This window comes from Mytilus galloprovincialis, chromosome 11 (assembly GCF_965363235.1).
Source record: "Mytilus galloprovincialis chromosome 11, xbMytGall1.hap1.1, whole genome shotgun sequence".
NCBI classification, from domain to species: Eukaryota; Metazoa; Mollusca; class Bivalvia; order Mytilida; family Mytilidae; genus Mytilus; species Mytilus galloprovincialis.
In genome coordinates, this window is record NC_134848.1 from 63,600,659 (window position 1) to 63,620,263 (window position 19,605).

The following is a 19,605-nucleotide window of genomic DNA, read 5'->3' on the forward strand; positions in this document are numbered from 1 at the left end:
GATGTATTGTACATTTAGTAATAAAAACAAAAAAGCGCCATCAATTGAATCTGAAACGTATATTAGGGGAAGGAGGGGCGATAATTCATTAAGATATTTCAATTGGCAAGAGTAGCAGAGAAAACAAGTAAGTAGAATGACGGATCGGTTGCGCTTAACATATATCGCCTACAGCAATCAATACTATGAATTTGCGGATGCGTTCAATATATTAACAAGATAGCAGTGAGCGTTAAGTACCTAAAAATGATGGTCGTTACTAAGTCCTCGGTAGTATAGTGGTTAGTATCCCCGCCTGTCACGCGGGAGACCGGGGTTCGATTCCCCGCCGGGGAGGACATTATTTTTTACTTGGCTTTGGATTTTCATTCTTTAATTGTCAATTTGACCGCTATAGTAACACCGGATAATAACTGTGTAAGGGTTTGAAACCAATCCAACTGTCGTATTGTTTATGCCGTAGCATCTCCAGTTCATGTCATCAGAAGACGACCAGTTAAGTTTTGAACACGTTCCCAACCTTTAAATGTGTCTACTTTTTAGCATTCATGAGCATATTTTTGAGAAAAAAAACGCAAAGATAAACTAAACCTGACTATCACTGCATCATTAATCCTTTATGACAGATTATTTACTCATTATTATACTACATCCCGAATGTGGTGAACGAGTCGAACTAATCACATTAAAATAAACATGAGAGTGTCAATGAATGAAGGATTCTTGTAACATGTGTAAGGGCAGGACATACACTCGAATCGACACAATTTCCTTATTTCGTTCATATCAGACTCTATTCATTTTCAATGCTGAAAGACTACCGAAAAATTGAGTATTGGCGACATTCAAAAATTTATGGAGGACCCGGGCATCGATCCCGGTACCTCTCGCATGCTAAGCGAGCGCTCTACCATGTGAGCTAGTCCCCCTCTTGGGTAATATGTCATTAAATAACGCCTTTATAAATGCGTACAGATGTCATTCAGTCACTTTATCGGTTCTAACTACAGTTCAAAGTAGTCTCGAGAGCTACATTTGTACATAATGAAGATTTATTTATATTTAGCACAATTACGTGATATGCCTACAACTGCTTTGGCGGTCGGTCGTTAAAACAAAATGAATAAGGTTGAAACGTGGTACATGCATAACAACCCGCTAATGTGCATTCGCTAAAATTCCTCGAACAATGGTAATATTTGAGAGTGAAATGGGACCAAAAAATATCCCGTGAGGCGGAGTCGAACCACCGACCTAGAGATGTCAGATTTTCTTATTCCACTACAGTCTCCCGCTCTACCAACTGAGCTATCACGGGGTCTGTATACAAATGGTTAAATTGATGATTTATACGTATTTGGATGTATTGTACATTTAGTAATAAAAACAAAAAAGCGCCATCAATTGAATCTGAAACGTATATTAGGGGAAGGAGGGGCGATAATTCATTAAGATATTTCAATTGGCAAGAGTAGCAGAGAAAACAAGTAAGTAGAATGACGGATCGGTTGCGCTTAACATATATCGCCTACAGCAATCAATACTATGAATTTGCGGATGCGTTCAATATATTAACAAGATAGCAGTGAGCGTTAAGTACCTAAAAATGATGGTCGTTACTAAGTCCTCGGTAGTATAGTGGTTAGTATCCCCGCCTGTCACGCGGGAGACCGGGGTTCGATTCCCCGCCGGGGAGGACATTATTTTTTACTTGGCTTTGGATTTTCATTCTTTAATTGTCAATTTGACCGCTATAGTAACACCGGATAATAACTGTGTAAGGGTTTGAAACCAATCCAACTGTCGTATTGTTTATGCCGTAGCATCTCCAGTTCATGTCATCAGAAGACGACCAGTTAAGTTTTGAACACGTTCCCAACCTTTAAATGTGTCTACTTTTTAGCATTCATGAGCATATTTTTGAGAAAAAAAACGCAAAGATAAACTAAACCTGACTATCACTGCATCATTAATCCTTTATGACAGATTATTTACTCATTATTATACTACATCCCGAATGTGGTGAACGAGTCGAACTAATCACATTAAAATAAACATGAGAGTGTCAATGAATGAAGGATTCTTGTAACATGTGTAAGGGCAGGACATACACTCGAATCGACACAATTTCCTTATTTCGTTCATATCAGACTCTATTCATTTTCAATGCTGAAAGACTACCGAAAAATTGAGTATTGGCGACATTCAAAAATTTATGGAGGACCCGGGCATCGATCCCGGTACCTCTCGCATGCTAAGCGAGCGCTCTACCATGTGAGCTAGTCCCCCTCTTGGGTAATATGTCATTAAATAACGCCTTTATAAATGCGTACAGATGTCATTCAGTCACTTTATCGGTTCTAACTACAGTTCAAAGTAGTCTCGAGAGCTACATTTGTACATAATGAAGATTTATTTATATTTAGCACAATTACGTGATATGCCTACAACTGCTTTGGCGGTCGGTCGTTAAAACAAAATGAATAAGGTTGAAACGTGGTACATGCATAACAACCCGCTAATGTGCATTCGCTAAAATTCCTCGAACAATGGTAATATTTGAGAGTGAAATGGGACCAAAAAATATCCCGTGAGGCGGAGTCGAACCACCGACCTAGAGATGTCAGATTTTCTTATTCCACTACAGTCTCCCGCTCTACCAACTGAGCTATCACGGGGTCTGTATACAAATGGTTAAATTGATGATTTATACGTATTTGGATGTATTGTACATTTAGTAATAAAAACAAAAAAGCGCCATCAATTGAATCTGAAACGTATATTAGGGGAAGGAGGGGCGATAATTCATTAAGATATTTCAATTGGCAAGAGTAGCAGAGAAAACAAGTAAGTAGAATGACGGATCGGTTGCGCTTAACATATATCGCCTACAGCAATCAATACTATGAATTTGCGGATGCGTTCAATATATTAACAAGATAGCAGTGAGCGTTAAGTACCTAAAAATGATGGTCGTTACTAAGTCCTCGGTAGTATAGTGGTTAGTATCCCCGCCTGTCACGCGGGAGACCGGGGTTCGATTCCCCGCCGGGGAGGACATTATTTTTTACTTGGCTTTGGATTTTCATTCTTTAATTGTCAATTTGACCGCTATAGTAACACCGGATAATAACTGTGTAAGGGTTTGAAACCAATCCAACTGTCGTATTGTTTATGCCGTAGCATCTCCAGTTCATGTCATCAGAAGACGACCAGTTAAGTTTTGAACACGTTCCCAACCTTTAAATGTGTCTACTTTTTAGCATTCATGAGCATATTTTTGAGAAAAAAAACGCAAAGATAAACTAAACCTGACTATCACTGCATCATTAATCCTTTATGACAGATTATTTACTCATTATTATACTACATCCCGAATGTGGTGAACGAGTCGAACTAATCACATTAAAATAAACATGAGAGTGTCAATGAATGAAGGATTCTTGTAACATGTGTAAGGGCAGGACATACACTCGAATCGACACAATTTCCTTATTTCGTTCATATCAGACTCTATTCATTTTCAATGCTGAAAGACTACCGAAAAATTGAGTATTGGCGACATTCAAAAATTTATGGAGGACCCGGGCATCGATCCCGGTACCTCTCGCATGCTAAGCGAGCGCTCTACCATGTGAGCTAGTCCCCCTCTTGGGTAATATGTCATTAAATAACGCCTTTATAAATGCGTACAGATGTCATTCAGTCACTTTATCGGTTCTAACTACAGTTCAAAGTAGTCTCGAGAGCTACATTTGTACATAATGAAGATTTATTTATATTTAGCACAATTACGTGATATGCCTACAACTGCTTTGGCGGTCGGTCGTTAAAACAAAATGAATAAGGTTGAAACGTGGTACATGCATAACAACCCGCTAATGTGCATTCGCTAAAATTCCTCGAACAATGGTAATATTTGAGAGTGAAATGGGACCAAAAAATATCCCGTGAGGCGGAGTCGAACCACCGACCTAGAGATGTCAGATTTTCTTATTCCACTACAGTCTCCCGCTCTACCAACTGAGCTATCACGGGGTCTGTATACAAATGGTTAAATTGATGATTTATACGTATTTGGATGTATTGTACATTTAGTAATAAAAACAAAAAAGCGCCATCAATTGAATCTGAAACGTATATTAGGGGAAGGAGGGGCGATAATTCATTAAGATATTTCAATTGGCAAGAGTAGCAGAGAAAACAAGTAAGTAGAATGACGGATCGGTTGCGCTTAACATATATCGCCTACAGCAATCAATACTATGAATTTGCGGATGCGTTCAATATATTAACAAGATAGCAGTGAGCGTTAAGTACCTAAAAATGATGGTCGTTACTAAGTCCTCGGTAGTATAGTGGTTAGTATCCCCGCCTGTCACGCGGGAGACCGGGGTTCGATTCCCCGCCGGGGAGGACATTATTTTTTACTTGGCTTTGGATTTTCATTCTTTAATTGTCAATTTGACCGCTATAGTAACACCGGATAATAACTGTGTAAGGGTTTGAAACCAATCCAACTGTCGTATTGTTTATGCCGTAGCATCTCCAGTTCATGTCATCAGAAGACGACCAGTTAAGTTTTGAACACGTTCCCAACCTTTAAATGTGTCTACTTTTTAGCATTCATGAGCATATTTTTGAGAAAAAAAACGCAAAGATAAACTAAACCTGACTATCACTGCATCATTAATCCTTTATGACAGATTATTTACTCATTATTATACTACATCCCGAATGTGGTGAACGAGTCGAACTAATCACATTAAAATAAACATGAGAGTGTCAATGAATGAAGGATTCTTGTAACATGTGTAAGGGCAGGACATACACTCGAATCGACACAATTTCCTTATTTCGTTCATATCAGACTCTATTCATTTTCAATGCTGAAAGACTACCGAAAAATTGAGTATTGGCGACATTCAAAAATTTATGGAGGACCCGGGCATCGATCCCGGTACCTCTCGCATGCTAAGCGAGCGCTCTACCATGTGAGCTAGTCCCCCTCTTGGGTAATATGTCATTAAATAACGCCTTTATAAATGCGTACAGATGTCATTCAGTCACTTTATCGGTTCTAACTACAGTTCAAAGTAGTCTCGAGAGCTACATTTGTACATAATGAAGATTTATTTATATTTAGCACAATTACGTGATATGCCTACAACTGCTTTGGCGGTCGGTCGTTAAAACAAAATGAATAAGGTTGAAACGTGGTACATGCATAACAACCCGCTAATGTGCATTCGCTAAAATTCCTCGAACAATGGTAATATTTGAGAGTGAAATGGGACCAAAAAATATCCCGTGAGGCGGAGTCGAACCACCGACCTAGAGATGTCAGATTTTCTTATTCCACTACAGTCTCCCGCTCTACCAACTGAGCTATCACGGGGTCTGTATACAAATGGTTAAATTGATGATTTATACGTATTTGGATGTATTGTACATTTAGTAATAAAAACAAAAAAGCGCCATCAATTGAATCTGAAACGTATATTAGGGGAAGGAGGGGCGATAATTCATTAAGATATTTCAATTAGCAAGAGTAGCAGAGAAAACAAGTAAGTAGAATGACGGATCGGTTGCGCTTAACATATATCGCCTACAGCAATCAATACTATGAATTTGCGGATGCGTTCAATATATTAACAAGATAGCAGTGAGCGTTAAGTACCTAAAAATGATGGTCGTTACTAAGTCCTCGGTAGTATAGTGGTTAGTATCCCCGCCTGTCACGCGGGAGACCGGGGTTCGATTCCCCGCCGGGGAGGACATTATTTTTTACTTGGCTTTGGATTTTCATTCTTTAATTGTCAATTTGACCGCTATAGTAACACCGGATAATAACTGTGTAAGGGTTTGAAACCAATCCAACTGTCATATTGTTTATGCCGTAGCATCTCCAGTTCATGTCATCAGAAGACGACCAGTTAAGTTTTGAACACGTTCCCAACCTTTAAATGTGTCTACTTTTTAGCATTCATGAGCATATTTTTGAGAAAAAAAACGCAAAGATAAACTAAACCTGACTATCACTGCATCATTAATCCTTTATGACAGATTATTTACTCATTATTATACTACATCCCGAATGTGGTGAACGAGTCGAACTAATCACATTAAAATAAACATGAGAGTGTCAATGAATGAAGGATTCTTGTAACATGTGTAAGGGCAGGACATACACTCGAATCGACACAATTTCCTTATTTCGTTCATATCAGACTCTATTCATTTTCAATGCTGAAAGACTACCGAAAAATTGAGTATTGGCGACATTCAAAAATTTATGGAGGACCCGGGCATCGATCCCGGTACCTCTCGCATGCTAAGCGAGCGCTCTACCATGTGAGCTAGTCCCCCTCTTGGGTAATATGTCATTAAATAACGCCTTTATAAATGCGTACAGATGTCATTCAGTCACTTTATCGGTTCTAACTACAGTTCAAAGTAGTCTCGAGAGCTACATTTGTACATAATGAAGATTTATTTATATTTAGCACAATTACGTGATATGCCTACAACTGCTTTGGCGGTCGGTCGTTAAAACAAAATGAATAAGGTTGAAACGTGGTACATGCATAACAACCCGCTAATGTGCATTCGCTAAAATTCCTCGAACAATGGTAATATTTGAGAGTGAAATGGGACCAAAAAATATCCCGTGAGGCGGAGTCGAACCACCGACCTAGAGATGTCAGATTTTCTTATTCCACTACAGTCTCCCGCTCTACCAACTGAGCTATCACGGGGTCTGTATACAAATGGTTAAATTGATGATTTATACGTATTTGGATGTATTGTACATTTAGTAATAAAAACAAAAAAGCGCCATCAATTGAATCTGAAACGTATATTAGGGGAAGGAGGGGCGATAATTCATTAAGATATTTCAATTAGCAAGAGTAGCAGAGAAAACAAGTAAGTAGAATGACGGATCGGTTGCGCTTAACATATATCGCCTACAGCAATCAATACTATGAATTTGCGGATGCGTTCAATATATTAACAAGATAGCAGTGAGCGTTAAGTACCTAAAAATGATGGTCGTTACTAAGTCCTCGGTAGTATAGTGGTTAGTATCCCCGCCTGTCACGCGGGAGACCGGGGTTCGATTCCCCGCCGGGGAGGACATTATTTTTTACTTGGCTTTGGATTTTCATTCTTTAATTGTCAATTTGACCGCTATAGTAACACCGGATAATAACTGTGTAAGGGTTTGAAACCAATCCAACTGTCATATTGTTTATGCCGTAGCATCTCCAGTTCATGTCATCAGAAGACGACCAGTTAAGTTTTGAACACGTTCCCAACCTTTAAATGTGTCTACTTTTTAGCATTCATGAGCATATTTTTGAGAAAAAAAACGCAAAGATAAACTAAACCTGACTATCACTGCATCATTAATCCTTTATGACAGATTATTTACTCATTATTATACTACATCCCGAATGTGGTGAACGAGTCGAACTAATCACATTAAAATAAACATGAGAGTGTCAATGAATGAAGGATTCTTGTAACATGTGTAAGGGCAGGACATACACTCGAATCGACACAATTTCCTTATTTCGTTCATATCAGACTCTATTCATTTTCAATGCTGAAAGACTACCGAAAAATTGAGTATTGGCGACATTCAAAAATTTATGGAGGACCCGGGCATCGATCCCGGTACCTCTCGCATGCTAAGCGAGCGCTCTACCATGTGAGCTAGTCCCCATCTTGGGTAATATGTCATTAAATAACGCCTTTATAAATGCGTACAGATGTCATTCAGTCACTTTATCGGTTCTAACTACAGTTCAAAGTAGTCTCGAGAGCTACATTTGTACATAATGAAGATTTATTTATATTTAGCACAATTACGTGATATGCCTACAACTGCTTTGGCGGTCGGTCGTTAAAACAAAATGAATAAGGTTGAAACGTGGTACATGCATAACAACCCGCTAATGTGCATTCGCTAAAATTCCTCGAACAATGGTAATATTTGAGAGTGAAATGGGACCAAAAAATATCCCGTGAGGCGGAGTCGAACCACCGACCTAGAGATGTCAGATTTTCTTATTCCACTACAGTCTCCCGCTCTACCAACTGAGCTATCACGGGGTCTGTATACAAATGGTTAAATTGATGATTTATACGTATTTGGATGTATTGTACATTTAGTAATAAAAACAAAAAAGCGCCATCAATTGAATCTGAAACGTATATTAGGGGAAGGAGGGGCGATAATTCATTAAGATATTTCAATTAGCAAGAGTAGCAGAGAAAACAAGTAAGTAGAATGACGGATCGGTTGCGCTTAACATATATCGCCTACAGCAATCAATACTATGAATTTGCGGATGCGTTCAATATATTAACAAGATAGCAGTGAGCGTTAAGTACCTAAAAATGATGGTCGTTACTAAGTCCTCGGTAGTATAGTGGTTAGTATCCCCGCCTGTCACGCGGGAGACCGGGGTTCGATTCCCCGCCGGGGAGGACATTATTTTTTACTTGGCTTTGGATTTTCATTCTTTAATTGTCAATTTGACCGCTATAGTAACACCGGATAATAACTGTGTAAGGGTTTGAAACCAATCCAACTGTCATATTGTTTATGCCGTAGCATCTCCAGTTCATGTCATCAGAAGACGACCAGTTAAGTTTTGAACACGTTCCCAACCTTTAAATGTGTCTACTTTTTAGCATTCATGAGCATATTTTTGAGAAAAAAAACGCAAAGATAAACTAATCCTGACTATCACTGCATCATTAATCCTTTATGACAGATTATTTACTCATTATTATACTACATCCCGAATGTGGTGAACGAGTCGAACTAATCACATTAAAATAAACATGAGAGTGTCAATGAATGAAGGATTCTTGTAACATGTGTAAGGGCAGGACATACACTCGAATCGACACAATTTCCTTATTTCGTTCATATCAGACTCTATTCATTTTCAATGCTGAAAGACTACCGAAAAATTGAGTATTGGCGACATTCAAAAATTTATGGAGGACCCGGGCATCGATCCCGGTACCTCTCGCATGCTAAGCGAGCGCTCTACCATGTGAGCTAGTCCCCCTCTTGGGTAATATGTCATTAAATAACGCCTTTATAAATGCGTACAGATGTCATTCAGTCACTTTATCGGTTCTAACTACAGTTCAAAGTAGTCTCGAGAGCTACATTTGTACATAATGAAGATTTATTTATATTTAGCACAATTACGTGATATGCCTACAACTGCTTTGGCGGTCGGTCGTTAAAACAAAATGAATAAGGTTGAAACGTGGTACATGCATAACAACCCGCTAATGTGCATTCGCTAAAATTCCTCGAACAATGGTAATATTTGAGAGTGAAATGGGACCAAAAAATATCCCGTGAGGCGGAGTCGAACCACCGACCTAGAGATGTCAGATTTTCTTATTCCACTACAGTCTCCCGCTCTACCAACTGAGCTATCACGGGGTCTGTATACAAATGGTTAAATTGATGATTTATACGTATTTGGATGTATTGTACATTTAGTAATAAAAACAAAAAAGCGCCATCAATTGAATCTGAAACGTATATTAGGGGAAGGAGGGGCGATAATTCATTAAGATATTTCAATTAGCAAGAGTAGCAGAGAAAACAAGTAAGTAGAATGACGGATCGGTTGCGCTTAACATATATCGCCTACAGCAATCAATACTATGAATTTGCGGATGCGTTCAATATATTAACAAGATAGCAGTGAGCGTTAAGTACCTAAAAATGATGGTCGTTACTAAGTCCTCGGTAGTATAGTGGTTAGTATCCCCGCCTGTCACGCGGGAGACCGGGGTTCGATTCCCCGCCGGGGAGGACATTATTTTTTACTTGGCTTTGGATTTTCATTCTTTAATTGTCAATTTGACCGCTATAGTAACACCGGATAATAACTGTGTAAGGGTTTGAAACCAATCCAACTGTCATATTGTTTATGCCGTAGCATCTCCAGTTCATGTCATCAGAAGACGACCAGTTAAGTTTTGAACACGTTCCCAACCTTTAAATGTGTCTACTTTTTAGCATTCATGAGCATATTTTTGAGAAAAAAAACGCAAAGATAAACTAAACCTGACTATCACTGCATCATTAATCCTTTATGACAGATTATTTACTCATTATTATACTACATCCCGAATGTGGTGAACGAGTCGAACTAATCACATTAAAATAAACATGAGAGTGTCAATGAATGAAGGATTCTTGTAACATGTGTAAGGGCAGGACATACACTCGAATCGACACAATTTCCTTATTTCGTTCATATCAGACTCTATTCATTTTCAATGCTGAAAGACTACCGAAAAATTGAGTATTGGCGACATTCAAAAATTTATGGAGGACCCGGGCATCGATCCCGGTACCTCTCGCATGCTAAGCGAGCGCTCTACCATGTGAGCTAGTCCCCCTCTTGGGTAATATGTCATTAAATAACGCCTTTATAAATGCGTACAGATGTCATTCAGTCACTTTATCGGTTCTAACTACAGTTCAAAGTAGTCTCGAGAGCTACATTTGTACATAATGAAGATTTATTTATATTTAGCACAATTACGTGATATGCCTACAACTGCTTTGGCGGTCGGTCGTTAAAACAAAATGAATAAGGTTGAAACGTGGTACATGCATAACAACCCGCTAATGTGCATTCGCTAAAATTCCTCGAACAATGATCCTCGGTAGTATAGTGGTTAGTATCCCCGCCTGTCACGCGGGAGACCGGGGTTCGATTCCCCGCCGGGGAGGACATTATTTTTTACTTGGCTTTGGATTTTCATTCTTTAATTGTCAATTTGACCGCTATAGTAACACCGGATAATAACTGTGTAAGGGTTTGAAACCAATCCAACTGTCATATTGTTTATGCCGTAGCATCTCCAGTTCATGTCATCAGAAGACGACCAGTTAAGTTTTGAACACGTTCCCAACCTTTAAATGTGTCTACTTTTTAGCATTCATGAGCATATTTTTGAGAAAAAAAACGCAAAGATAAACTAAACCTGACTATCACTGCATCATTAATCCTTTATGACAGATTATTTACTCATTATTATACTACATCCCGAATGTGGTGAACGAGTCGAACTAATCACATTAAAATAAACATGAGAGTGTCAATGAATGAAGGATTCTTGTAACATGTGTAAGGGCAGGACATACACTCGAATCGACACAATTTCCTTATTTCGTTCATATCAGACTCTATTCATTTTCAATGCTGAAAGACTACCGAAAAATTGAGTATTGGCGACATTCAAAAATTTATGGAGGACCCGGGCATCGATCCCGGTACCTCTCGCATGCTAAGCGAGCGCTCTACCATGTGAGCTAGTCCCCCTCTTGGGTAATATGTCATTAAATAACGCCTTTATGCGTACAGATGTCATTCAGTCACTTTATCGGTTCTAACTACAGTTCAAAGTAGTCTCGAGAGCTACATTTGTACATAATGAAGATTTATTTATATTTAGCACAATTACGTGATATGCCTACAACTGCTTTGGCGGTCGGTCGTTAAAACAAAATGAATAAGGTTGAAACGTGGTACATGCATAACAACCCGCTAATGTGCATTCGCTAAAATTCCTCGAACAATGATCCTCGGTAGTATAGTGGTTAGTATCCCCGCCTGTCACGCGGGAGACCGGGGTTCGATTCCCCGCCGGGGAGGACATTATTTTTTACTTGGCTTTGGATTTTCATTCTTTAATTGTCAATTTGACCGCTATAGTAACACCGGATAATAACTGTGTAAGGGTTTGAAACCAATCCAACTGTCATATTGTTTATGCCGTAGCATCTCCAGTTCATGTCATCAGAAGACGACCAGTTAAGTTTTGAACACGTTCCCAACCTTTAAATGTGTCTACTTTTTAGCATTCATGAGCATATTTTTGAGAAAAAAAACGCAAAGATAAACTAAACCTGACTATCACTGCATCATTAATCCTTTATGACAGATTATTTACTCATTATTATACTACATCCCGAATGTGGTGAACGAGTCGAACTAATCACATTAAAATAAACATGAGAGTGTCAATGAATGAAGGATTCTTGTAACATGTGTAAGGGCAGGACATACACTCGAATCGACACAATTTCCTTATTTCGTTCATATCAGACTCTATTCATTTTCAATGCTGAAAGACTACCGAAAAATTGAGTATTGGCGACATTCAAAAATTTATGGAGGACCCGGGCATCGATCCCGGTACCTCTCGCATGCTAAGCGAGCGCTCTACCATGTGAGCTAGTCCCCCTCTTGGGTAATATGTCATTAAATAACGCCTTTATGCGTACAGATGTCATTCAGTCACTTTATCGGTTCTAACTACAGTTCAAAGTAGTCTCGAGAGCTACATTTGTACATAATGAAGATTTATTTATATTTAGCACAATTACGTGATATGCCTACAACTGCTTTGGCGGTCGGTCGTTAAAACAAAATGAATAAGGTTGAAACGTGGTACATGCATAACAACCCGCTAATGTGCATTCGCTAAAATTCCTCGAACAATGGTAATATTTGAGAGTGAAATGGGACCAAAAAATATCCCGTGAGGCGGAGTCGAACCACCGACCTAGAGATGTCAGATTTTCTTATTCCACTACAGTCTCCCGCTCTACCAACTGAGCTATCACGGGGTCTGTATACAAATGGTTAAATTGATGATTTATACGTATTTGGATGAATTGTACATTTAGTAATAAAAACAAAAAAGCGCCATCAATTGAATCTGAAACGTATATTAGGGGAAGGAGGGGCGATAATTCATTAAGATATTTCAATTAGCAAGAGTAGCAGAGAAAACAAGTAAGTAGAATGTCAGATCGGTTGCGCTTAACATATATCGCCTACAGCAATCAATACTATGAATTTGCCGATGCGTTCAATATATTAACAAGATAGCAGTGAGCGTTAAGTACCTAAAAATGATGGTCGTTACTAAGTCCTCGGTAGTATAGTGGTTAGTATCCCCGCCTGTCACGCGGGAGACCGGGGTTCGATTCCCCGCCGGGGAGGACATTATTTTTTACTTGGCTTTGGATTTTCATTCTTTAATTGTCAATTTGACCGCTATAGTAACACCGGATAATAACTGTGTAAGGGTTTGAAACCAATCCAACTGTCATATTGTTTATGCCGTAGCATCTCCAGTTCATGTCATCAGAAGACGACCAGTTAAGTTTTGAACACGTTCCCAACCTTTAAATGTGTCTACTTTTTAGCATTCATGAGCATATTTTTGAGAAAAAAAACGCAAAGATAAACTAAACCTGACTATCACTGCATCATTAATCCTTTATGACAGATTATTTACTCATTATTATACTACATCCCGAATGTGGTGAACGAGTCGAACTAATCACATTAAAATAAACATGAGAGTGTCAATGAATGAAGGATTCTTGTAACATGTGTAAGGGCAGGACATACACTCGAATCGACACAATTTCCTTATTTCGTTCATATCAGACTCTATTCATTTTCAATGCTGAAAGACTACCGAAAAATTGAGTATTGGCGACATTCAAAAATTTATGGAGGACCCGGGCATCGATCCCGGTACCTCTCGCATGCTAAGCGAGCGCTCTACCATGTGAGCTAGTCCCCCTCTTGGGTAATATGTCATTAAATAACGCCTTTGTGCGTACAGATGTCATTCAGTCACTTTATCGGTTCTAACTACAGTTCAAAGTAGTCTCGAGAGCTACATTTGTACATAATGAAGATTTATTTATATTTAGCACAATTACGTGATATGCCTACAACTGCTTTGGCGGTCGGTCGTTAAAACAAAATGAATAAGGTTGAAACGTGGTACATGCATAACAACCCGCTAATGTGCATTCGCTAAAATTCCTCGAACAATGGTAATATTTGAGAGTGAAATTGGACCAAAAAATATCCCGTGAGGCGGAGTCGAACCACCGACCTAGAGATGTCAGATTTTCTTATTCCACTACAGTCTCCCGCTCTACCAACTGAGCTATCACGGGGTCTGTATACAAATGGTTAAATTGATGATTTATACGTATTTGGATGTATTGTACATTTAGTAATAAAAACAAAAAAGCGCCATCAATTGAATCTGAAACGTATATTAGGGGAAGGAGGGGCGATAATTCATTAAGATATTTCAATTAGCAAGAGTAGCAGAGAAAACAAGTAAGTAGAATGACGGATCGGTTGCGCTTAACATATATCGCCTACAGCAATCAATACTATGAATTTGCGGATGCGTTCAATATATTAACAAGATAGCAGTGAGCGTTAAGTACCTAAAAATGATGGTCGTTACTAAGTCCTCGGTAGTATAGTGGTTAGTATCCCCGCCTGTCACGCGGGAGACCGGGGTTCGATTCCCCGCCGGGGAGGACATTATTTTTTACTTGGCTTTGGATTTTCATTCTTTAATTGTCAATTTGACCGCTATAGTAACACCGGATAATAACTGTGTAAGGGTTTGAAACCAATCCAACTGTCATATTGTTTATGCCGTAGCATCTCCAGTTCATGTCATCAGAAGACGACCAGTTAAGTTTTGAACACGTTCCCAACCTTTAAATGTGTCTACTTTTTAGCATTCATGAGCATATTTTTGAGAAAAAAAACGCAAAGATAAACTAAACCTGACTATCACTGCATCATTAATCCTTTATGACAGATTATTTACTCATTATTATACTACATCCCGAATGTGGTGAACGAGTCGAACTAATCACATTAAAATAAACATGAGAGTGTCAATGAATGAAGGATTCTTGTAACATGTGTAAGGGCAGGACATACACTCGAATCGACACAATTTCCTTATTTCGTTCATATCAGACTCTATTCATTTTCAATGCTGAAAGACTACCGAAAAATTGAGTATTGGCGACATTCAAAAATTTATGGAGGACCCGGGCATCGATCCCGGTACCTCTCGCATGCTAAGCGAGCGCTCTACCATGTGAGCTAGTCCCCCTCTTGGGTAATATGTCATTAAATAACGCCTTTATGCGTACAGATGTCATTCAGTCACTTTATCGGTTCTAACTACAGTTCAAAGTAGTCTCGAGAGCTACATTTGTACATAATGAAGATTTATTTATATTTAGCACAATTACGTGATATGCCTACAACTGCTTTGGCGGTCGGTCGTTAAAACAAAATGAATAAGGTTGATTCGTGGTACATGCATAACAACCCGCTAATGTGCATTCGCTAAAATTCCTCGAACAATGGTAATATTTGAGAGTGAAATGGGACCAAAAAATATCCCGTGAGGCGGAGTCGAACCACCGACCTAGAGATGTCAGATTTTCTTATTCCACTACAGTCTCCCGCTCTACCAACTGAGCTATCACGGGGTCTGTATACAAATGGTTAAATTGATGATTTATACGTATTTGGATGTATTGTACATTTAGTAATAAAAACAAAAAAGCGCCATCAATTGAATCTGAAACGTATATTAGGGGAAGGAGGGGCGATAATTCATTAAGATATTTCAATTAGCAAGAGTAGCAGAGAAAACAAGTAAGTAGAATGACGGATCGGTTGCGCTTAACATATATCGCCTACAGCAATCAATACTATGAATTTGCGGATGCGTTCAATATATTAACAAGATAGCAGTGAGCGTTAAGTACCTAAAAATGATGGTCGTTACTAAGTCCTCGGTAGTATAGTGGTTAGTATCCCCGCCTGTCACGCGGGAGACCGGGGTTCGATTCCCCGCCGGGGAGGACATTATTTTTTACTTGGCTTTGGATTTTCATTCTTTAATTGTCAATTTGACCGCTATAGTAACACCGGATAATAACTGTGTAAGGGTTTGAAACCAATCCAACTGTCATATTGTTTATGCCGTAGCATCTCCAGTTCATGTCATCAGAAGACGACCAGTTAAGTTTTGAACACGTTCCCAACCTTTAAATGTGTCTACTTTTTAGCATTCATGAGCATATTTTTGAGAAAAAAAAAACGCAAAGATAAACTAAACCTGACTATCACTGCATCATTAATCCTTTATGACAGATTATTTACTCATTATTATACTACATCCCGAATGTGGTGAACGAGTCGAACTAATCACATTAAAATAAACATGAGAGTGTCAATGAATGAAGGATTCTTGTAACATGTGTAAGGGCAGGACATACACTCGAATCGACACAATTTCCTTATTTCGTTCATATCAGACTCTATTCATTTTCAATGCTGAAAGACTACCGAAAAATTGAGTATTGGCGACATTCAAAAATTTATGGAGGACCCGGGCATCGATCCCGGTACCTCTCGCATGCTAAGCGAGCGCTCTTTTTTTTTTTATCTTTATTATATTCACAATTCATATATACATATCACAGTTTGAATTACACAAAAATAAAAACATTGCCATTAGTTATAGTCTTTTCTCTTGAATGAATCATATTTGAAACATTAATTATATATTGCGTGAAATATTTGTCACGAACATGATTGTCTGATTATCAACTTTTGTATACTCATATTTATATATATATATATATCAATTTATATATCATAGTCAAACTCTTTCTAATCTAACATTCAGCTCATACATTCAAAATAATAAAAAGCTTACACAGAATACAATGAAAAAATTAAAGAGTTAATTGTTTCTACAGTCTTATTGTCGAATATATTACGAACAATGATACAATCGAAAAAAAAAATCGCAAAGGGCTGGTATCCATTCCACAACGCAAATAAAATCAAAAGTATTAAATATGAAGTCAATTATCAGCAACAATAAGACAAGCAAACAACATCACAATATAATTATCATTATTCAGCAAAAGTATTTTCCCCATTTTCTCACAGAAACATACACAATTCTCACTACAAAAAGAAATTATAAAATACTCAAAAATTAAACTGTTACAGTTTTTTATTTTTCACAAGTTTTTCCATCTCTAATATTCCTTGACGCACTGTATCAGTCATCAGTTTTGTTGTTCTTACATCTTTAAAATCGTCGGTTACCACTTTGTTAAATGTACGATAATCTCGTTCACCGCGAAGGAGAACTTCAAACTCTTTATGGTCCATATGAAATAATACAAGACGTCCTCTTTGCGTTTTTCCAATTAATATGTCCATACCACTTCGGTTTTGTTTTAAAACAATTTTATGAATACATTTACTATCTTGTATGTTTTTATTATGTTCTTTCACTTTATCACATGTTGATGAAGTAGATACAATATCACTGTTATTCGCTTTACTCATTATACATTTTGATAATAAGTTATCTTCATCTACGGCACACTTATTCTTTTCAATTATATCAACAGATACTATTTGTTTACTTTTATTTCCATTGTTTATAATTTTACTCGGTAAACAGGTTGGTGACATAGGCAATTCATTACCTGTATCGATTGACAGTTCTATATTAAGACTTTCTATATTATCAATGTTACCTGTAGAAGCGGAGGCCTCACACGGGTTATCGTCAAAATCCATCACATCGGAGGTATTCGTCGATACCTTTTCACTCGGTAAATGATTATTTTCAGATGAACTACATGTATCTGAACAAATCACATCTGTATGATTCTCAATGTCAGAAATATTTACATTATCATTGTTATATTCTTTCATCCGTTTTTGGTCACGATTAACGGTAGACTTTGATTTCCTTTTAGTTTTATTGTTATCTTGATTCGTAAAAACTATTGATATACGAGCTCTGTCATTTTCACCATGAACAGTAAAAGAAATATTACGAAATTGTTCGCATGCATTTTCTATATTACTCATCAATAAAGATGGAAGTCTCTCCATTGTATATATAATTCAAAACAATAATGAAATTCACCCTCGGGTAGCCTCTTTCAATCCAACAATATTTACAATATTTAAAACAGTTAATAAAGACGGTTTTTCCAATATCAATGAAAAAAACTTACTACTAAAACAAGTAAGAATGTTAATATTCCATATTTCAGCTTGGTAATCCGAGCAATAACTTATTATAGAGCAATATTTTCACTGTACACAAAAACAACGTCTTGTCATGAAAAGGTCCACTCGACTTTTCCCCTAAATTTATGGAGGACCCGGGCATCGATCCCGGTACCTCTCGCATGCTAAGCGAGCGCTCTACCATGTGAGCTAGTCCCCCTCTTGGGTAATATGTCATTAAATAACGCCTTTATGCGTACAGATGTCATTCAGTCACTTTATCGGTTCTAACTACAGTTCAAAGTAGTCTCGAGAGCTACATTTGTACATAATGAAGATTTATTTATATTTAGCACAATTACGTGATATGCCTACAACTGCTTTGGCGGTCGGTCGTTAAAACAAAATGAATAAGGTTGAAACGTGGTACATGCATAACAACCCGCTAATGTGCATTCGCTAAAATTCCTCGAACAATGGTAATATTTGAGAGTGAAATGGGACCAAAAAATATCCCGTGAGGCGGAGTCGAACCACCGACCTAGAGATGTCAGATTTTCTTATTCCACTACAGTCTCCCGCTCTACCAACTGAGCTATCACGGGGTCTGTATACAAATGGTTAAATTGATGATTTATACGTATTTGGATGTATTGTACATTTAGTAATAAAAACAAAAAAGCGCCATCAATTGAATCTGAAACGTATATTAGGGGAAGGAGGGGCGATAATTCATTAAGATATTTCAATTAGCAAGAGTAGCAGAGAAAACAAGTAAGTAGAATGACGGATCGGTTGCGCTTAACATATATCGCCTACAGCAATCAATACTATGAATTTGCGGATGCGTTCAATATATTAACAAGATAGCAGTGAGCGTTAAGTACCTAAAAATGATGGGCGTTTCTAAGTCCTCGGTAGTATAGTGGTTAGTATCCCCGCCTGTCACGCGGGAGACCGGGGTTCGATTCCCCGCCGGGGAGGACATTATTTTTTACTTGGCTTTGGATTTTCATTCTTTAATTGTCAATTTGACCGCTATAGTAACACCGGATAATAACTGTGTAAGGGTTTGAAACCAATCCAACTGTCATATTGTTTATGCCGTAGCATCTCCAGTTCATGTCATCAGAAGACGACCAGTTAAGTTTTGAACACGTTCCCAACCTTTAAATGTGTCTACTTTTTAGCATTCATGAGCATATTTTTGAGAAAAAAAACGCAAAGATAAACTAAACCTGACTATCACTGCATCATTAATCCTTTATGACAGATTATTTACTCATTATTATACTACATCCCGAATGTGGTGAACGAGTCGAACTAATCACATTAGAATAAACATGAGAGTGTCAATGAATGAAGGATTCTTGTAACATGTGTAAGGGCAGGACATACACTCGAATCGACACAATTTCCTTATTTCGTTCATATCAGACTCTATTCATTTTCAATGCTGAAAGACTACCGAAAAATTGAGTATTGGCGACATTCAAAAATTTATGGAGGACCCGGGCATCGATCCCGGTACCTCTCGCATGCTAAGCGAGCGCTCTACCATGTGAGCTAGTCCCCCTCTTGGGTAATATGTCATTAAATAACGCCTTTATGCGTACAGATGTCATTCAGTCACTTTATCGGT

The 19,605-nt window shown here is 38.0% G+C and overlaps 38 non-coding genes across 38 annotated transcripts; 14 read left to right on the plus strand and 24 right to left on the minus strand.

Annotated features, from left to right (window-relative positions):
* The first annotated feature begins 264 nt into the window (after positions 1-264).
* On the plus strand, positions 265-336 carry Trnad-guc (transfer RNA aspartic acid (anticodon GUC)). The gene has a single exon. It is a non-coding gene; the product is annotated as a tRNA-Asp (tRNA).
* Positions 337-856: 520 nt separating this feature from the next.
* On the minus strand, positions 857-929 carry Trnaa-agc (transfer RNA alanine (anticodon AGC)). Its single transcript has one exon. It is a non-coding gene; the product is annotated as a tRNA-Ala (tRNA).
* Positions 930-1,226: 297 nt separating this feature from the next.
* Trnay-gua (transfer RNA tyrosine (anticodon GUA)) lies at positions 1,227-1,318 on the minus strand. Its single transcript is given in 2 exon segments — positions 1,227-1,262; positions 1,282-1,318. It is a non-coding gene; the product is annotated as a tRNA-Tyr (tRNA).
* A 306-nt stretch (positions 1,319-1,624) lies between these two features.
* Trnad-guc (transfer RNA aspartic acid (anticodon GUC)) lies at positions 1,625-1,696 on the plus strand. The gene has a single exon. It is a non-coding gene; the product is annotated as a tRNA-Asp (tRNA).
* Positions 1,697-2,216: 520 nt separating this feature from the next.
* Positions 2,217-2,289, minus strand: Trnaa-agc (transfer RNA alanine (anticodon AGC)). The gene has a single exon. It is a non-coding gene; the product is annotated as a tRNA-Ala (tRNA).
* A 297-nt stretch (positions 2,290-2,586) lies between these two features.
* Positions 2,587-2,678, minus strand: Trnay-gua (transfer RNA tyrosine (anticodon GUA)). Its single transcript is given in 2 exon segments — positions 2,587-2,622; positions 2,642-2,678. It is a non-coding gene; the product is annotated as a tRNA-Tyr (tRNA).
* Positions 2,679-2,984: 306 nt separating this feature from the next.
* On the plus strand, positions 2,985-3,056 carry Trnad-guc (transfer RNA aspartic acid (anticodon GUC)). Its single transcript has one exon. It is a non-coding gene; the product is annotated as a tRNA-Asp (tRNA).
* Positions 3,057-3,576: 520 nt separating this feature from the next.
* On the minus strand, positions 3,577-3,649 carry Trnaa-agc (transfer RNA alanine (anticodon AGC)). The gene has a single exon. It is a non-coding gene; the product is annotated as a tRNA-Ala (tRNA).
* A 297-nt stretch (positions 3,650-3,946) lies between these two features.
* On the minus strand, positions 3,947-4,038 carry Trnay-gua (transfer RNA tyrosine (anticodon GUA)). Its single transcript is given in 2 exon segments — positions 3,947-3,982; positions 4,002-4,038. It is a non-coding gene; the product is annotated as a tRNA-Tyr (tRNA).
* Positions 4,039-4,344: 306 nt separating this feature from the next.
* On the plus strand, positions 4,345-4,416 carry Trnad-guc (transfer RNA aspartic acid (anticodon GUC)). Its single transcript has one exon. It is a non-coding gene; the product is annotated as a tRNA-Asp (tRNA).
* A 520-nt stretch (positions 4,417-4,936) lies between these two features.
* On the minus strand, positions 4,937-5,009 carry Trnaa-agc (transfer RNA alanine (anticodon AGC)). Its single transcript has one exon. It is a non-coding gene; the product is annotated as a tRNA-Ala (tRNA).
* Positions 5,010-5,306: 297 nt separating this feature from the next.
* Trnay-gua (transfer RNA tyrosine (anticodon GUA)) lies at positions 5,307-5,398 on the minus strand. Its single transcript is given in 2 exon segments — positions 5,307-5,342; positions 5,362-5,398. It is a non-coding gene; the product is annotated as a tRNA-Tyr (tRNA).
* A 306-nt stretch (positions 5,399-5,704) lies between these two features.
* Positions 5,705-5,776, plus strand: Trnad-guc (transfer RNA aspartic acid (anticodon GUC)). Its single transcript has one exon. It is a non-coding gene; the product is annotated as a tRNA-Asp (tRNA).
* Positions 5,777-6,296: 520 nt separating this feature from the next.
* On the minus strand, positions 6,297-6,369 carry Trnaa-agc (transfer RNA alanine (anticodon AGC)). The gene has a single exon. It is a non-coding gene; the product is annotated as a tRNA-Ala (tRNA).
* A 297-nt stretch (positions 6,370-6,666) lies between these two features.
* Positions 6,667-6,758, minus strand: Trnay-gua (transfer RNA tyrosine (anticodon GUA)). The gene is given in 2 exon segments: positions 6,667-6,702; positions 6,722-6,758. It is a non-coding gene; the product is annotated as a tRNA-Tyr (tRNA).
* Positions 6,759-7,064: 306 nt separating this feature from the next.
* On the plus strand, positions 7,065-7,136 carry Trnad-guc (transfer RNA aspartic acid (anticodon GUC)). The gene has a single exon. It is a non-coding gene; the product is annotated as a tRNA-Asp (tRNA).
* An 890-nt stretch (positions 7,137-8,026) lies between these two features.
* Trnay-gua (transfer RNA tyrosine (anticodon GUA)) lies at positions 8,027-8,118 on the minus strand. The gene is given in 2 exon segments: positions 8,027-8,062; positions 8,082-8,118. It is a non-coding gene; the product is annotated as a tRNA-Tyr (tRNA).
* A 306-nt stretch (positions 8,119-8,424) lies between these two features.
* Positions 8,425-8,496, plus strand: Trnad-guc (transfer RNA aspartic acid (anticodon GUC)). The gene has a single exon. It is a non-coding gene; the product is annotated as a tRNA-Asp (tRNA).
* Positions 8,497-9,016: 520 nt separating this feature from the next.
* On the minus strand, positions 9,017-9,089 carry Trnaa-agc (transfer RNA alanine (anticodon AGC)). The gene has a single exon. It is a non-coding gene; the product is annotated as a tRNA-Ala (tRNA).
* Positions 9,090-9,386: 297 nt separating this feature from the next.
* Trnay-gua (transfer RNA tyrosine (anticodon GUA)) lies at positions 9,387-9,478 on the minus strand. The gene is given in 2 exon segments: positions 9,387-9,422; positions 9,442-9,478. It is a non-coding gene; the product is annotated as a tRNA-Tyr (tRNA).
* Positions 9,479-9,784: 306 nt separating this feature from the next.
* Positions 9,785-9,856, plus strand: Trnad-guc (transfer RNA aspartic acid (anticodon GUC)). Its single transcript has one exon. It is a non-coding gene; the product is annotated as a tRNA-Asp (tRNA).
* Positions 9,857-10,376: 520 nt separating this feature from the next.
* Positions 10,377-10,449, minus strand: Trnaa-agc (transfer RNA alanine (anticodon AGC)). The gene has a single exon. It is a non-coding gene; the product is annotated as a tRNA-Ala (tRNA).
* Positions 10,450-10,713: 264 nt separating this feature from the next.
* Positions 10,714-10,785, plus strand: Trnad-guc (transfer RNA aspartic acid (anticodon GUC)). The gene has a single exon. It is a non-coding gene; the product is annotated as a tRNA-Asp (tRNA).
* Positions 10,786-11,305: 520 nt separating this feature from the next.
* Trnaa-agc (transfer RNA alanine (anticodon AGC)) lies at positions 11,306-11,378 on the minus strand. Its single transcript has one exon. It is a non-coding gene; the product is annotated as a tRNA-Ala (tRNA).
* Positions 11,379-11,638: 260 nt separating this feature from the next.
* Trnad-guc (transfer RNA aspartic acid (anticodon GUC)) lies at positions 11,639-11,710 on the plus strand. Its single transcript has one exon. It is a non-coding gene; the product is annotated as a tRNA-Asp (tRNA).
* A 520-nt stretch (positions 11,711-12,230) lies between these two features.
* On the minus strand, positions 12,231-12,303 carry Trnaa-agc (transfer RNA alanine (anticodon AGC)). The gene has a single exon. It is a non-coding gene; the product is annotated as a tRNA-Ala (tRNA).
* A 293-nt stretch (positions 12,304-12,596) lies between these two features.
* Trnay-gua (transfer RNA tyrosine (anticodon GUA)) lies at positions 12,597-12,688 on the minus strand. Its single transcript is given in 2 exon segments — positions 12,597-12,632; positions 12,652-12,688. It is a non-coding gene; the product is annotated as a tRNA-Tyr (tRNA).
* A 306-nt stretch (positions 12,689-12,994) lies between these two features.
* Positions 12,995-13,066, plus strand: Trnad-guc (transfer RNA aspartic acid (anticodon GUC)). Its single transcript has one exon. It is a non-coding gene; the product is annotated as a tRNA-Asp (tRNA).
* Positions 13,067-13,586: 520 nt separating this feature from the next.
* Trnaa-agc (transfer RNA alanine (anticodon AGC)) lies at positions 13,587-13,659 on the minus strand. Its single transcript has one exon. It is a non-coding gene; the product is annotated as a tRNA-Ala (tRNA).
* A 293-nt stretch (positions 13,660-13,952) lies between these two features.
* Positions 13,953-14,044, minus strand: Trnay-gua (transfer RNA tyrosine (anticodon GUA)). The gene is given in 2 exon segments: positions 13,953-13,988; positions 14,008-14,044. It is a non-coding gene; the product is annotated as a tRNA-Tyr (tRNA).
* Positions 14,045-14,350: 306 nt separating this feature from the next.
* On the plus strand, positions 14,351-14,422 carry Trnad-guc (transfer RNA aspartic acid (anticodon GUC)). Its single transcript has one exon. It is a non-coding gene; the product is annotated as a tRNA-Asp (tRNA).
* Positions 14,423-14,942: 520 nt separating this feature from the next.
* Trnaa-agc (transfer RNA alanine (anticodon AGC)) lies at positions 14,943-15,015 on the minus strand. Its single transcript has one exon. It is a non-coding gene; the product is annotated as a tRNA-Ala (tRNA).
* A 293-nt stretch (positions 15,016-15,308) lies between these two features.
* Positions 15,309-15,400, minus strand: Trnay-gua (transfer RNA tyrosine (anticodon GUA)). The gene is given in 2 exon segments: positions 15,309-15,344; positions 15,364-15,400. It is a non-coding gene; the product is annotated as a tRNA-Tyr (tRNA).
* Positions 15,401-15,706: 306 nt separating this feature from the next.
* Trnad-guc (transfer RNA aspartic acid (anticodon GUC)) lies at positions 15,707-15,778 on the plus strand. The gene has a single exon. It is a non-coding gene; the product is annotated as a tRNA-Asp (tRNA).
* Positions 15,779-18,110: 2,332 nt separating this feature from the next.
* On the minus strand, positions 18,111-18,183 carry Trnaa-agc (transfer RNA alanine (anticodon AGC)). The gene has a single exon. It is a non-coding gene; the product is annotated as a tRNA-Ala (tRNA).
* A 293-nt stretch (positions 18,184-18,476) lies between these two features.
* On the minus strand, positions 18,477-18,568 carry Trnay-gua (transfer RNA tyrosine (anticodon GUA)). Its single transcript is given in 2 exon segments — positions 18,477-18,512; positions 18,532-18,568. It is a non-coding gene; the product is annotated as a tRNA-Tyr (tRNA).
* Positions 18,569-18,874: 306 nt separating this feature from the next.
* Trnad-guc (transfer RNA aspartic acid (anticodon GUC)) lies at positions 18,875-18,946 on the plus strand. The gene has a single exon. It is a non-coding gene; the product is annotated as a tRNA-Asp (tRNA).
* A 520-nt stretch (positions 18,947-19,466) lies between these two features.
* On the minus strand, positions 19,467-19,539 carry Trnaa-agc (transfer RNA alanine (anticodon AGC)). Its single transcript has one exon. It is a non-coding gene; the product is annotated as a tRNA-Ala (tRNA).
* Positions 19,540-19,605: the final 66 nt, after the last annotated feature.